At 49.9% G+C, this 14871-nt stretch overlaps 1 long non-coding RNA gene across 1 annotated transcript; it reads right to left on the bottom strand.

The window, feature by feature from the left end:
- Positions 1-10918: 10918 nt before the first annotated feature.
- Positions 10919-14566, bottom strand: LOC125512170. Its single transcript, XR_007285226.1, has 7 exons — positions 14306-14566; positions 14033-14208; positions 13406-13569; positions 12707-13325; positions 12163-12591; positions 11672-12045; positions 10919-11438 (listed from the first exon to the last, which is right to left on the bottom strand). It is a non-coding gene; the product is annotated as an uncharacterized LOC125512170 (long non-coding RNA).
- Between the last annotated feature and the right edge of the window lie 305 nt (positions 14567-14871).

Raw genomic sequence — 14871 nt, 5'->3', positions numbered from 1 at the left:
CCAAATTGGTGTTATGGAAGCATAAAGCATAAAGCATAATGTACCACAAGGTAATGAAAGCATAATGAAAGCATAATATATGAAAGCATAATGAAAAATCTTTTATACTTACCGCCAAGAACTCGGGCCTCTCCAAGGTAATGCCCATCCTCCGCGCTTCTTCCTTGGTCATCTTCACACCAAGATAGTCGTGGTAGTATGTGGAGATGGCCACATAGCGCACCTCGTACTGCATCTGGCGGGCCTTCTTCTTGCATTGGCGCAGCACGATCTGGTCCGCTCTAGCCCTGTGCTCCGGAAGAACTCGATAGAATTTCTACAATCATGCATGAAACAAGAATGGAAGAAGCCATGAGTTAAATCATTTTCATGAAACTAGAATGGACTTGTTCTTCTGAAGAGAACTCACCCAAAAAGTAGTGATCACGGCCTTGGCATGGGTCTCATCGTCCGCGTGGCGGGCCGCTTCCCAGTGGTCCCAGCTCATGGCCAAAACCCGACGAGCCGGCTGCCTGACTGGATCCGGACAGTACAACCCCGGCCAGTATAACTTCAGCAAGACGGTGATGAGGCCGTTGGGAATACGGACCCCTTTAGAATATATCTAGTTGCTGCAAAAGAATGAACTATTAGCATGTGACAAGCAAAATAAATAACAACCGGAATAAGCATGTGACAAGCAAAATAATGAACCACTTACTCTTTTCCCATGGGCTCAATGAGCCACTTCTGCTCCTCAGTAGCCGGAACCTGCTTTGGTAGCTTTGCGTTACCATGCAGCCACCCCTTCTTGTCAACCCCCTTCCCATCACCACCATCATCCCCGCCACCACCCTCCTCCTCGCCTGCCTCCCCCTCCCCAACCTCCTCCCCCTCCTCCTCCTCCTCGCCTGCCTCCTCCTCCAGCTCCTCCTCCTCCTCCACCACCACCTCCTCCTCCTCCTCCCTAGAGTGTACCTCACTAGAGGAGGGTACCTCACTAGAGGAGGGCCTCGAAGACAACACCCCTAAGTTGGTGAGGGTGCGCTCTTTCTGGCCGCGACCCCCTGTAGTGGCTCTCCCCCCAGCACCTCGTCCTCTAGAGGCTCTCCCCCCGCCCCTCCTCCTCTAGGGGCACCTCTCCCTCGACCTCCCTGTGAGGAGTCATCGTCAAGTAGCCGAGGGGGAGGATTACGTGCTCGACCACTCCGACTAGGCAGGCCGACGACCTTGCGTAGGAAACCCACGCCGTCGGCCTTCCCCTTGCCCATGTTCCACGAACCTGCATTGAAAAGAGAAAAAGCAATTAGTAAATTAATGAAATGAAGGAAAAGGCATGATAATAAACACATTAATAAAAATGCATAAAAAGGCATATTCCTAAACTATAGAAAAAAATACTTGAAACGTACATCTGCTAGAACCCATATGAATCATCACTGTTGTAACCTATTTCTCGGTCCGTCTCATCATCACTATCAATCATATCATCTTCGTTGTCCGACGGAGGTGGAGGCTCTTCCTCGTCGTCAGCGTCTTCGTTTAACTTTTCTAGCATAAGTATGTCATTTTCATTGACAATGGTCTCACCATCATTCCGTGCATCGTCGACGTTTGGGTCCACATCATCATCACCCAATGGTCTAGCGTCATCGTTTCTAACCACATCATCATCATCATCCAATGGTCTAGCGTCATCGTTTCTAACCACATCATCATCATCATCATCAGGTTGCTCTTGATAGAACACTCCCTCGTATGTCATGGGGTTAATGTTGTAGTAATCGTCTTCATTCGGGTCTGGTAGCTTACCATGTGGCGACACCTTGAACACAACTTCCCAACCCTTTAGATACACTTTCTGGCATGGGTAAGGCAGATAATATACTTGTGTAGCTTGGGTAGCCGCAATGAAGAGATCGGCTCCGACATAGACGGTTGATGGTTTAACTTCGACCAAACCAATGGAAGGCGTATGTTTTACCCCCTCCCGCGGATCGAACCATCGGCATTTGAACACAGGCAGACTTAGGGTCTCACGCCCCTGGCGGAATTTAACCTCGTATATATTTTGTACCCTTCCGTAGTAGTCTACTGAATTTTGACCAGGGGTGTACACTCCAGTATTTATAGTTTTGGGATCGGGGCGGCAGTTTTGGTGCTCCTCTGTATGGAGGCGATGCCCATTCACATCATACTTTTTACATGTCATGACGGCAGGGTCAAAACCCATGGAAACCCATCTCAATTCATCATCCATAGATATGTTCGGATCTTTTCCCTACAAGTATAATGGAAATTGTTGCGTGCATTAGTTCGGTTAACTAATAAATGTTGAAGTAGGTATTTAATAGGGGAGTGTGGAAAATTACTTTCTCCATGAACCAAGCAACAAAATTTTTACGTCCAGGGTTTCCATGATGGAGAAGAGTAAGTGCCTCCGCCTCAGTAGGAGGATTCACTCCCATCCATTCCTCTTGAACGAAATCACTAAAAAAAGATAAGCGGTGTTAGACCGGGACTAAGTGAACATGAAACATGATGATGTGGAAGACATAAAGGAATGGTGTAGTGGTATTACCTCATCCACACTTCCTCAACTTCCTTGATGTTGTGCAAGATATAGAACATGAGGTCCTCCCACTCTTGTCGTGGCATGTTATAAGATTTCGAGGCCCTAGCCCTCCCACCTTGCGCGTTGAATAGATCGAGCCTGGGTTGATACTTGGGCTCTTCTATATTGTATCGAGGCACCTTGTTATGCAGATGGGGAACGTGGTCTGGATAGTATGATGTCCTGAGGTCTGACACCTCTAGGATAACTGCCTCAGCTATGGAAGCTTCAATCTTAGCTTTGTTTCCACATTTCCGTCGGAGATGCTTGTTCTGCCTCTCAGGGCCGTACTGCCAGCGATTTTGCACAGGGCCCCCCAACAATACCTCGTTCGCGAGGTGCAGAATGAGATGTGTCATCGGAGTAAAGAAGCCTGGCGGAAAGATCTTCTCTAGCTTGACTATCAACTCCGGTGCCTTCTTATGCAATTTTTCAATCACCTCTTTACTTACTTATTTAGCACAGAGCGTGCGGAAGAAATGGCTAAACTCGGCTAGCACTCGCCAGACATGCTCGGGGACATAGCCTCGAACCATCACCGGCATTATCCGCTCAATCCATACATGGTAGTCATGACTCTTCAGGCCGGTCACTTTGCCCGTTGAAAGATTGACTCCCTTACTTATATTCGATGCATAACCATCGGTGAACTTCAAAATTTGTTTCAGCCAGATAAGTACTTCTTTTTTTCTGGCGGTTTAAGGACAAAGTCAGCATCTGGCTTGAATCAGTTTTTTCGACCGCCTGTGGGAGGCTTCATGTTCAGGCGTGGTCTATCACAAATTCTCTGTTGATCGGCTCTAGCTTTTACGTTATCCTTCGTCTTATCAGGAATCTTGAGGATTGTGTGGAAAAGGGACTCTACCACATTCTTTTCGGTGTGCATCACATCAATATTGTAAGGAAGTTTGAGGTCCTTGAAATAGGGAAGCTGCGAGAAGGGGGTAATGTGCGTCCAGTTGTGCGTCTCACCATATCCCTCGAAGCCTTTGGCTTTGGCTTTGCCTTTGCCTTTGACTTTAGGCTTGAGAGCTTTTAGCTGAGCAAGAACATCTGCCCCCGAAAATGTTGGAATCTTGGTTACTTCATGAACAACCCGGCCTTTCGTGAAGTTCTTCTTGTCTTCCCTGTCTGGATGGTCTGGAGGGAGGAACTGTCGATGCAGGTCAAAGGCTACATACTTGCCACCCTTACTCAGCCAAATCATTCGCAGAGCCTGCATGCACACTGGGCATGGCATCTTACCAGTTGTACACCATCCGCAGAATAGAGCATAGCCAGGAAAGTCATGCATGCAATAGTGCAACCAAACTTTCATCAAGAAATTTCTCTGCAGATCCTGGCCGTATGTCAACCTCGGAAAGTACCAAGAATGGTGCAAAGCTTCCACAAGCAGCTGCATAAACACACCCAATTGCTTCCCCGGGTAGTCAGGCCCCGGAATGATGAGCAACAAGAACATGGTCTTCCGTTGCATTAGGGCACCGGGGGGAAGATTGAGCGGAATTACAAACACATGCCAGCAGCTGTATGGATTGGACGACATACCATATGGATTCATCCCATCACCTGATATGGCTATTCTGACATTCCCAGCCTCGGCTGCTTCCTCGGGGTATTCTTATCGAATGACTTCCATGCTTCCCCTCCCGATGGATGTACGATTTTTTTTGGATTGTACCTTATACCTTCCTTGTGCCACTTCATCATTTTGGCAGACTCCTTCATGATGAAAAGGCCCTGCAGTCTTTTTATAAAATCAAGATACCGATGAACCTTAACGGGGATGGTTAGCTGCTTTTTCTCACCATCCTCACCGACCACCTCAATGTACCGAGATGAACCGCACTTCCTACAGTACTTGTCATCCGCATACTCGTGCCTAAACAAAAGGCAATTCTTCGGGCAAACATCTATTTTCTCATAATCCATAGAGGGTGCCTTCATGATTTTCTTTGTATCATACATGCTTTTCGGCAGTTCATGACCCCCAGGGAGGCTGTTAGCCCATACTCCCAGGAATGCTTCAAAGCATTTCTGGCTACAGCCGTACTCAGCCTTGACTGCAATCAGTTGCGAGATGGCATCCAACTGAGATATTTTCGCACCCGCATAAAGAGGTTTCTTTGACGAGGCCAAGACCTCCAAGAAGGCCTTTGCGGTTGCCTCCGGCTCCTCCGGTTCATTCTCTGAAGGTGTCGCATTTGCCGTTTCTGCAACAATGACATCATCTAGCATGTCCCTGACCCCGTCGTCCTCATATCCATCGATGCGTTGTCGCATCACCTCCTCTCTACCACGGTCCTTCTCGGCTATGTTTATCGGCGGCATGTCAAAGTTTGGCATATATCCGTGCGTGCGAAGGTGCTCACTCATGTCCATCTGATTTCTACGGTGACGTCTGGCACATCTCGCACAAGGGCATGGTGGGATAATTCTCAGTGGACGACGGAATATCTCCTTCAAATACACATCGGTTTTCGCGATCCACTCTGATGTTACTCGATTCCGACGGATAAAACCACTATACATCCACTGATTATCTGCCATCCTCTGCTTTTTTGCAACCCACACAACATAATTAAGGATTCACTTAAATTAATCATATCAAATTTTCAGTTTCTACCGCGTTTAATCCACCTACATCTCTAATAGGTAAAGATGGGTCCTAATCCCACCCGAGGATGTGTAGATTGAGTGCGTTCTCCATTCTACCCCGTTCCGAGACAAAATTTCGGCAGCACCTCCCCGCTGTTCTCCAGATACACGTGTCGGCAAATAGCCGAGAGAATGTGCTCCAGAGAACAATGGGGAGGCACTGCCGAAATCCTGTCTCGGAACGGGGTAGAACATGGAGAACATACCCAATCTACACATCCTCGGGCTGTCCGTGGAAAACGCTGGACAATCCGAAAGAGCTACGGTGATAAATATGCAATTGAATGCATATTTATCCATGCAACCCTTTCGGACGGGAGACGCCTAGGTTACGTTAGTTGACTTGAGAAATGTTACCTCACCCTCGGCTGTAGAGGAAGTAGTCGAACAGTAGAGGGATGCTCAGGGCGACCAACGCGTCGGACAACGGTCACTCTGATGAAATGCGACACCACAACGCCTGCAAATTCCACCGAAAGAACAACTTAGATCATCACATCTCAGTAAAGTGTCAAACTTTTGTCTTCTATTTTTTTAGCAAGATCATCATGAGTATCATTTTTTTAGCAAGATCATCACATCTTAGTAAGTCTCAAAATTTTGTCTTCAATTATTTTATCAAGATCATTATGAGTATCAAAAAAATAACAAGATCATCACATCTCAGTCAAGTGTCAAATTTTGTCCAACATCCATCCATCCATTCATCTATCATTAACTTTACCACATACATTCGTCAACATGACCTAACATTAAATATATGACAAACAAAGTTTCTAAAAAAATTCACCGACATTCCATCCATCCACCATCTATGATTCTAACAACATCCATGAATCCATCTAAGAAAAATTTATCCATACATCCATCCACCTAAAAACAGTAGCAAGAAGAAGAAAAAACATACAAAAAAAATCTATTTATCTAACTATCTATCCATCCATTCATCTAGCAGCACAGCAGCGGCAGGGGAGCAACGGCAGCAGCGGGGGGAGCGGCAGGATGACGGGGGAGCTCATCGAGGGAGCAGGGGACGTGGTGGCGGAGGGGCCGGCAACGGGTGGCGGAGCGTGGGCGCGGCTGGGGGCTCCCCGGTGCTCACCAGCAGCAGAGGAGGGCCGGGAAGGGGGCGTCGGACCGCCGGAGCCGTGGCCGCAGCCAGCTCACAACGAGCAGGAGGGTCGGGAAGAGGGCGAGGACGATGGGTCCAGTCCCGGGACGGGGCCGCGCGGTGCGGGGCGGCCGGGAACGACCAGCGGCGATGCGGGGCGGGCGAGGAGCGTGGGGAGGGGTCGGTGCGACGCGTCCAGGACGGGGGCGGCAGCGGTGCAGATGGGGGCGTCGGCGGTGCGGGGCTGGGATGGCCAGTGGCGGGGGGATCGAGTGGCGGAGGGCGGGGATCGAGCGGCGGCGGGGCTGGATCGAGCGAGGAGGGTGGATGAGTGGTCAAATGAGTGGTCGGGGCGTGGGGTGCCCGGTTGGATAAGGTGTGAGTTATGCCGACGGTATAGTCGTCGGCATAGGTTCTTTCCACCTATGCCGACTGTTGTGCCGTCGGCATACCTGCTTTTTTGTTTTTTGTTTACATTAAATTCAATTTATTTAAAAAATGTCCTAACAAAATGTAATTATTAATGTCTGGCTCTCAGCACACTGTAAAAAATAGTTCCACCTCGCCACCCCGTCCCGTCTAACCCTGACATAGACGACCGCCGGATCTAGCTCTTTGACTTGCGCCGGACTGGGTCTGACCGGATGGACCTTTTCACCTGATTTTCGTAGCCCAGCCCATAGCTGCACCCCCCAACACCATCCCGGCCCAACCCACCCAAAGATACCCTCCGTGTCGGCCCGACGTGGCCGTTTCCCCCCTTCTGGACACGGTGGCAGCCACGCCCGTGAGGTCTACACGGAGGGACGGGGGCCCTGGTGGGGGGTAGCAATGCCACCAGAGCGTCGCACTGGGCCCTCATACATGAGGGGTGGTGTGGTGGCATGTCTGAAGAGGCGGCACGCGTCTCCAGGGTGAGCCCCCCCTCACGGACGGCGCCGCCACCGGCACCTGGAGGGGGCGAACGGACGCGTCGGGTCTACACGGAGGGGATCTTCCCGTGGATCTGGCCCGGATGTTGCTCCAAAGTGTTCCTATGGGCTGACCTAACACAACCAAGTGAACACGTCCACTGGCCAAAGCCCGTCCGTGCAAAGTCAAAGGGATAGATCCCGTGGTCAAACACTACAGGGTTAGGCGGGACGGGGTCAAACACTACAGGGTTAGGCAGAACGTCTACTACCGTGTCATCGCCATCCGTGAGGGGGGGCCACGCACCGGAGATGCGTCCCGCCTCTTCGGACATGCCACCACACCGCCCCGCATGTATGAGGGCCCGGTGTGACGCTCCGGTGGCATTGCTACCCCCAGTGCCCCCGTCCCGCCTAACCCTGTAGCGTTTGACCACGGGATCTAGCCCTTTGACTTTGCACGGACGGGCTTTGACCAGTGGACCTCCCCACCCGGTTGTGTTAGGTCAGCCCATAGGAACACTTTGGAGCAACATCCGGGCCAGACCCATAGCAAGATCCCCTCCGTGTAGACCCCACGCGTCCGTTTCCCCCTCCAGGTGCCGGCGGCGGTGCCGTCCATGAGGGGGGGCACACCCCGGACACGCGTGCCGGGCGTTTGCAACCGTCACAACACTTCCAGACTTGTGAGAGGCCGCCTACGCAAGATTTGGCGGAATGCTAGCCCCCGGAGGCCGCCGGGCACAGCCGTAGACGCGCGAAGGGCAATCCGCGTAGAGGGAATTTTTCGGATACTTCTCCATCACCAAAAATTATGAAAAAATACCATTGTTCCTATAGCACATGTGCCCACGTCGTGCAAAAAAACTCATGATTTTATCGCGCTCCGAGTATTTAGTAATATTGACGCCGCATCGTTACCGCAGAACGTCTACCATCGTGTCATCGCCGTCCGTGAGGGGGGGCCACGCACCGGAGACGCGTCCCGCCTCTTCGGACATGCCACCACACCACCCCGCATGTATGAGGGCCCGGTGCGACGCTCCGGTGGCATTGCTACCCCCCCCCCCCCCAGTGCCCCCGTCCCGCCTGACCCTGTAACGTTTGACCACGGGATGTAGCCCTTTGACTTTGCACGGACGGGCTTTGACCAGTGGACCTCCCCACCCGGTTGTGTTAGGTCAGCCCATAGGAACACTTTGGAGCAACATCTGGGCCAGACCCACAGCAAGATCCCCTCCGTGTAGACCCCACGCGTCCGTTTCCCCCTTCAGGTGCCGGCGGCGGCGCCGTCCGTGAGGGGGGGCACACCCCGGACACGCGTGCCGGGCGTTTGCAACCGCCACAACACTTCCAGACTTGTGAGAGGCCGCCTACGCAAGATTTGGCGGCATGCTAGCCCCCGGAGGCCGCCGGCCACAGCCGTAGACGCGCGAAGGGCAATCCGCGTAGAGGGTACTTTTCGGATACTTCTCCATCACCAAAAATTATGAAAAAATACCATCGTTCCTATAGCACATGTGCCCACGTCGTGCAAAAAACTCATGATTTTATCGTGCTCCGAGTATTTAGTAATATTGACGCCGCATCGTTACCGCAGAACGTCTACTACCGTGTCATCACCGTCCGTGAGGGGGGGCCACGCACCGGAGACGCGTCCCGCCTCTTCGGACATGCCACCACACCACCCCACATGTATGAGGGCCCGGTGCGACGCTCCGGTGGCATTGCTACCCCCCAGTGCCCCGTCCCGCCTAACCCTATAGCGTTTGACCACTGGATCTAGCCCTTTGACTTTGCACGGACGGGCTTTGACCAGTGGAGCTCCCCACCCGGTTGTGTTAGGTCAGCCCATAGGAACACTTTGGAGCAACATCCGGGCCAGATGTTGCCGTGGGCCTCTGGGCTGACCTTACACAACCGGGTGGATACGTCTACTGCTCAAAGCCCGTCCGTGCAAAGTCAAAGGGGTAGATCCCGTGGTCAAACGCTACAGGGTTAGGCCGGACGAGGGCCCTAGGGGGGTAGCAATGCCACCGGAGCGTCGCACCGGGACCTCATACAAGCCGCGTGCCGGGTGCCTACGCCTGCCACCATGCTTATATAACCGTAGGAGGGCCACCGCGACACCTGGCGGCATTGCTACCCCCCAGGTACCCCGTCCCGTCTAACCCTGACACAGACGACCGCCGGGTCTATCCCTTTGACTTTCGCTGGACGTAGTTTGACCGGTGGACCTTTTCACCTTGTTGTCGTAGCCCACTAATAGCTACACCCCCCAACACAGTCCCAGCACAACCCATCCCAAGATTCCCTCTGCGTCGGCCCGACGTGGCAGTTTCCCCCCTCCGGGGCACGGCGGCATCGACGCCCGTGAGGGGGAGGGGGCACACCCCGGAGCCGCGTGCCTGCACCTGCCACCATGTTTCCACAACCGTAGGAGGGCCCACCGCAACACCTGGCGGCATTGCTACCCCCCACAGGTACCTGGCCCGTCCCGTCTAACCTCTCCGTGACACGACGGAAGAAGGCCCGTGTGGGGGGCAATCGATATATGTTTTCTGTACATTTAAGTTAATGAAATTAGTATTGGAAAAAAATAAAAAATAATAAGAGAAAATAGAAAAAATATAAAAATATTATTAGAAATCTATGCCTACGGCAAAGCCGTCGGCATAGCTACAGCCACGGAACGGTAGAGCCCTGGATCGATGACGTGGCGTAGGGCGGGGATCAATGATGTGGCAAAAACCATGGGCCAGGCCTATGCCGACGGCCTAGCCGTCGGCATAGAAATGCCACCTCACGGGATCGGCGAACGACGCGGATCGATGACGTGGCGGCGCGGCGGATCGATGACGTCGGCATAGCTATGCCGACGGCTAGGCCGTCGGCGTAGCTATGCTGACGGCCACCGTTAGCCCGTCGGCGTAGCCTGACGCCGTCAAACTGCCGTCGTCGCCCGGGTAGACAGGCCCACGCGATATGCCGACGGCTCCCATCGGTATATTCGGGAAAACGCCGACGGCTTATCTATGCCGACGGCCCCCGTCGACATAGATGGTTATACGCCGGCGGCTTTAGTTGGGCCGTCGGGGTATGCCAATATATGCCGACGGGGGCCGTCGGCAAAACAAGTTTTTCTGGTAGTGGATGTTATGCTAATCAGTTTTGGGTTCATGTTAATAACTTGTATCGTGCAATGACACATACCATACCACATATATAGATTCATATCAGATCCTTATGTAATTCAAACAAGCATGTGTAGCATATACAAACATTTATTGGCTTAGAAAAGAAAATATAATTTTATTAGGTCAATTAATAACACGTTGAGTTTGTTGAGGTGGTTGAGTAAGGGAGGACGAAAGAAAGGGCATACTGTGAAATTTTATGTGGTTTAAATGATGCATCAGAGAAAAGTGTTAATAAATTGGTATAGATTACTTGTAGATGACTTGTATTTGGCATAGATGACTTGTTTTTAAATGACCCTATTTGGCATAGATGACTTGTATAAGCTGCCTGAATTTACAAGGCTTTATGTACTTCATGAATGTAGCAGTAACGTGTCCCTTCTCCAGTCTTGGATTCCGCCTACAAAATTGTTTACAAGGAGTTATATTAAATGGTATTCACTGATCGGATGCATCTGAATCAATATGCACAACAAGACCATACTCCTTGGTGTCTTCTGTGTATACATCAATACATATACTATTTATCCACACACCATGGATCATCGCATATATATTCATGTGGTCTAATAGACGTTTATTCAATAGCTACAGGCTGATGGTGATGAGCTGCTCCCTGCTGTTAGACAAGCCGGGCGCTGTTGGCCAGACCCAAATTACACCGGCTACAAGGACCCAACAGGCTTTGCCGGAGTCGAAGATGGCAAGGTCGAGGTAGGAGCTGCAGGGAGTCGGCAGAGTCGCAGAGGCAGGCAGCTAGCATGTGGGCGCATCAAACAGAAGATGATGCGGTTGGCATTGATGGAGTAAGTGCCATTGCTTGCCAGTCCAGTGGAGCGCAGAAGGCGAGTGAGAAACGGGAGGGCAGCCTGGTTCTTCTTTCATGAAGAGCCGGCCGTGGCGAGTGCTTCGTCGAGGGAGCGTGTGCGTCACCGGCATCGGGCCGTTTGTGTTTTGCCGCTCCACTGAAAAGTAGAGATGAGAGGTTAGGCATTTAGCTAGGATAAAAAATATTCAATCTATTCACGTGTAAATAGCAGAATTTGGTATGCTTAATCTAAATCAAGGCATAGGAATTAGGAAGTGAATTATATTTGAAAATATGTACTACTCCCTCTGTAAACTAATATAAGAGCATTTAGATCACTATTTTAGTGATCTAAACGCTCTTATATTAGTTTACAGAGGGAGTACATACCAGTGATGCCCTGGACCGGGAGTAGCTGCCAGATCTTAGGGCGCAGGGCACTTGGAGCGAGCCAGGTTCCTCGTCCGCATAGTGGGAGAGCTAGGCCTCTGGCTGTAACCACGCCCGTGATGTGCGCAACCCAAGGAAGAGTAGGCGGAGGATGCTGTGGACGTCAAGGAGGTGGGAGAGAAAGTGTCATCCCTGTGCCAGCACTTGCCGTCAGCCCCCGGACTCCTCGTTGCAGAGGATGCGACGGGTGGTCTGCAGTGAGCATCACATAGAGGTGCAGGGAGTGCGGCGACTTGGATGGGTGGGTGTCGCCGGTGTTGGGGGAAACAAGCGGTGGTCAGCTTGTTGGGTCACTACCAGTGGCTGCCACTCCACTGTAATATGTAAACAAAGGATGACTGGTTAGTGCTAAGCAGCAAAGAAATATGTTGAAGCAGAGTAGACGTGCCAAAATTAAACTAGAGATTATTTTTTTGTTCTATGGTACGTACAAGATTAGAATCAAATTTTTTCTGCTTGCTCCTTGTATTTGGAGTAGTTAGAGATTATTCTGCGGTACAAGAAACGATACCCCATTGATGGCTCAGAGTATGCACGTCAAGCTGCTTGAGCTGTGACTCTGAAAGATCAGGTCATGGTGGCTGAGCTGCTGCATACTGGTGCTGCACACGCGGATGACGTGGATAAGCCGCTTGGTGTAGGCTGCAGCCTGCAGGCGTGCACCAGCACTCATCGGCCCTAACAACGCACAGCATGGTGACAAGGGACGAGAGCCAGCTCAGCCTTGGATTCCTCAACGCACGGCAGGTGCCTGCCAGCGAAGTGCGCCGTGGAGCGAGTGGGACGGGACAGGTGAGCGGGTTGTCGTCGGCGTCGGGGGCGGTGGGCATCATTGTTCGCCGGCCAGTTGCCACTCCACTCTGAAGTAAAGAGATCAGGCTGTTAACTAGCAATAGAATGTTTAACTCCAGCACTTGGTATACTGAATCTTCCTGATGCAATAAAATATCACAGGAAGTCAAAACTGATACATACTGGCATCCATCCCGGAGTCCTCGGCATGGAGTAGAACGCCATTTTAAGTTTCAGAATGCTATTTGGCGTTGTTCCTCCATAGACACACCGGAGAAAATAGGTACTCTATCAGCGGGGTGCGGATTCTATGGGAATAACAGAAAAATGTTGTTAGCCCAAAGTAAAGCACCTAATTTGCTTCATGGTGGTGAATGGCCGAATTCTGAGTGCAACTGGTCCATCAATCTGCTTGGCAAATGGCAAGGCTTTCTTCTTTGAAGAATCCCCAGGCGGATAAACCCCACACAAAAGAAGACTTCGATGAAGATTGTACAGCCTATAGCCTATATCGTCCAGAGCAGCCATGATACACCTTGAATCATGAATTCTTCCAAGTTTAGGTCCACATGTTGAGAGGAAAAACCTGAATGACTAAACTAAGTTCACAAGTAACAGGTTAGTGTGATGGAAGTCCCAAAAGACAGCATATGAAACATTGGATCGCTCATTTGGATGGAAAGAATGGCTGACTGACTAACCATTGGAATTTGTGGTCAGATGCAGGAGCCATTAGCTTCGCAAAAATACCAAGACACGTTTCTCTGGATGGAGGAACTCTGTCTGAACCCAAATCTGCCAACTGCCACAGTTCAATTTTAGAAAATCCTACAAGTTGATGAAATGATGCTTTACTGATATTTACCATTTTAGACTCCTCACCAGGTTGGCCCCAGACTCCTCAATACGGAGGAAGCAGTAGGCTACAGAGGGAGCAACAGACCGCGTCGAGCAACTTGTGGAAGAAGTGTGGCTACAGAGGGAGCAACATACCGGAATTGGGGAAACAGGTGACACTGAACTTGCCACAAGAGGCTGCCATTCCACTGTATTGTACAAATAGAGGACAGGTTGGCACTTGACATTTGGCAATAGAGAGACATGCTGAACAAAATAGACTTGTAAATACCGATTTGCTAAATAAACTATGTTTAGAACGAAATTGTTGCCACATACTACTACTTGTGTTTGCGGTAGTTTGTATGCCTACTTTAAATCAGGACAGCAAAACAACCACATCACCATGTAAGACAATTGCACTTCGAGACTTAACTGCGGAATTGGGTACATAAAAACACATCAAAAGCCATCGAAGCATATGAAATTAATGTCAAAACAAATGCATACCAACATAGTAGCCGAGTCCTGAACACATAATGTGATACCATGTCAAAGTTCAGAATACATGTTTGAATACTTGTTCTTCCGTACATACTGAATTAAAAAAAACTGAATCAAGGCAATGATTCATGGGAAGAACAGAAAATATTGTTGCGTGCAGTAGAGCACCTTTGTTTGCTTCATGGTGAACTTGCTGACTTCTCTTGGCGCAATTACTCCACCATTGAGCTAGGAGAACAAAAGGAGCACAGAGATTATGCCGCCTATAGTCCAGAACAGAAATTATACACCTTGAATGAATGATTGAATCCTCCAGGTTGGGCTTCAGAAATTGAGACGAATGCCTGAATGATAAGCAAGTTCACATGCCAGTGTGATGCAAGTACCCCGGCATTTGGCACATCGGATTGCCCATTTTGATGGAAAGATTGACCAACTAACCTTTGGAATTTGTGGTCAAATACAGGAGACAACAGTTCCTTCAAACTATCAAGACAATTGCTTTTGTTGCTGTTATCATCTCACTTGAGTTATGTCCTGAATGCCAAGCTGCCAAATGCCCATTCTTCTGACTGTTTCTAGTCCTGAAAAAAGAAAAACAGAAGATTGCTGAATTTACCGCCTTCTCAATATTTCAGCTAGAAAGTTTTCACTTGATGAGTTCCTACAGAAGTGGAATCATGCATGCAGCTGTTACATGCAAATTGTAACATGCCATTCGAAAAATAAGTGCAATGTAATATGAGAGAAGAAAACTAGTAAAGCCTTATGTGGAATTTAGATCTGATTATAAAAAATAAAAAAAAAATCTATGCACACTGGTGCGAGGGGGTTGCAAAGAAGAAGCTATTTTCCTACAAGTTCAATTTCTAGACGCAGAAGCATGTGAATGGGCTACAAATTCTGTGTAAATTAACGAAGAAGCAATCCAAATGGCTGCATGCAGTGTGAACAAAAAAATGATCTAAAAAACATAACGCTATGTTTGGATGTCTGTATTGGAGGCC

Source organism: Triticum urartu, chromosome 6, assembly GCF_003073215.2.
Source record: "Triticum urartu cultivar G1812 chromosome 6, Tu2.1, whole genome shotgun sequence".
NCBI classification, from domain to species: domain Eukaryota; kingdom Viridiplantae; phylum Streptophyta; class Magnoliopsida; order Poales; family Poaceae; genus Triticum; species Triticum urartu.
Note: the sequence above shows the minus strand (reverse complement) of the source record. Positions and strands in the feature narration are given on the sequence as shown.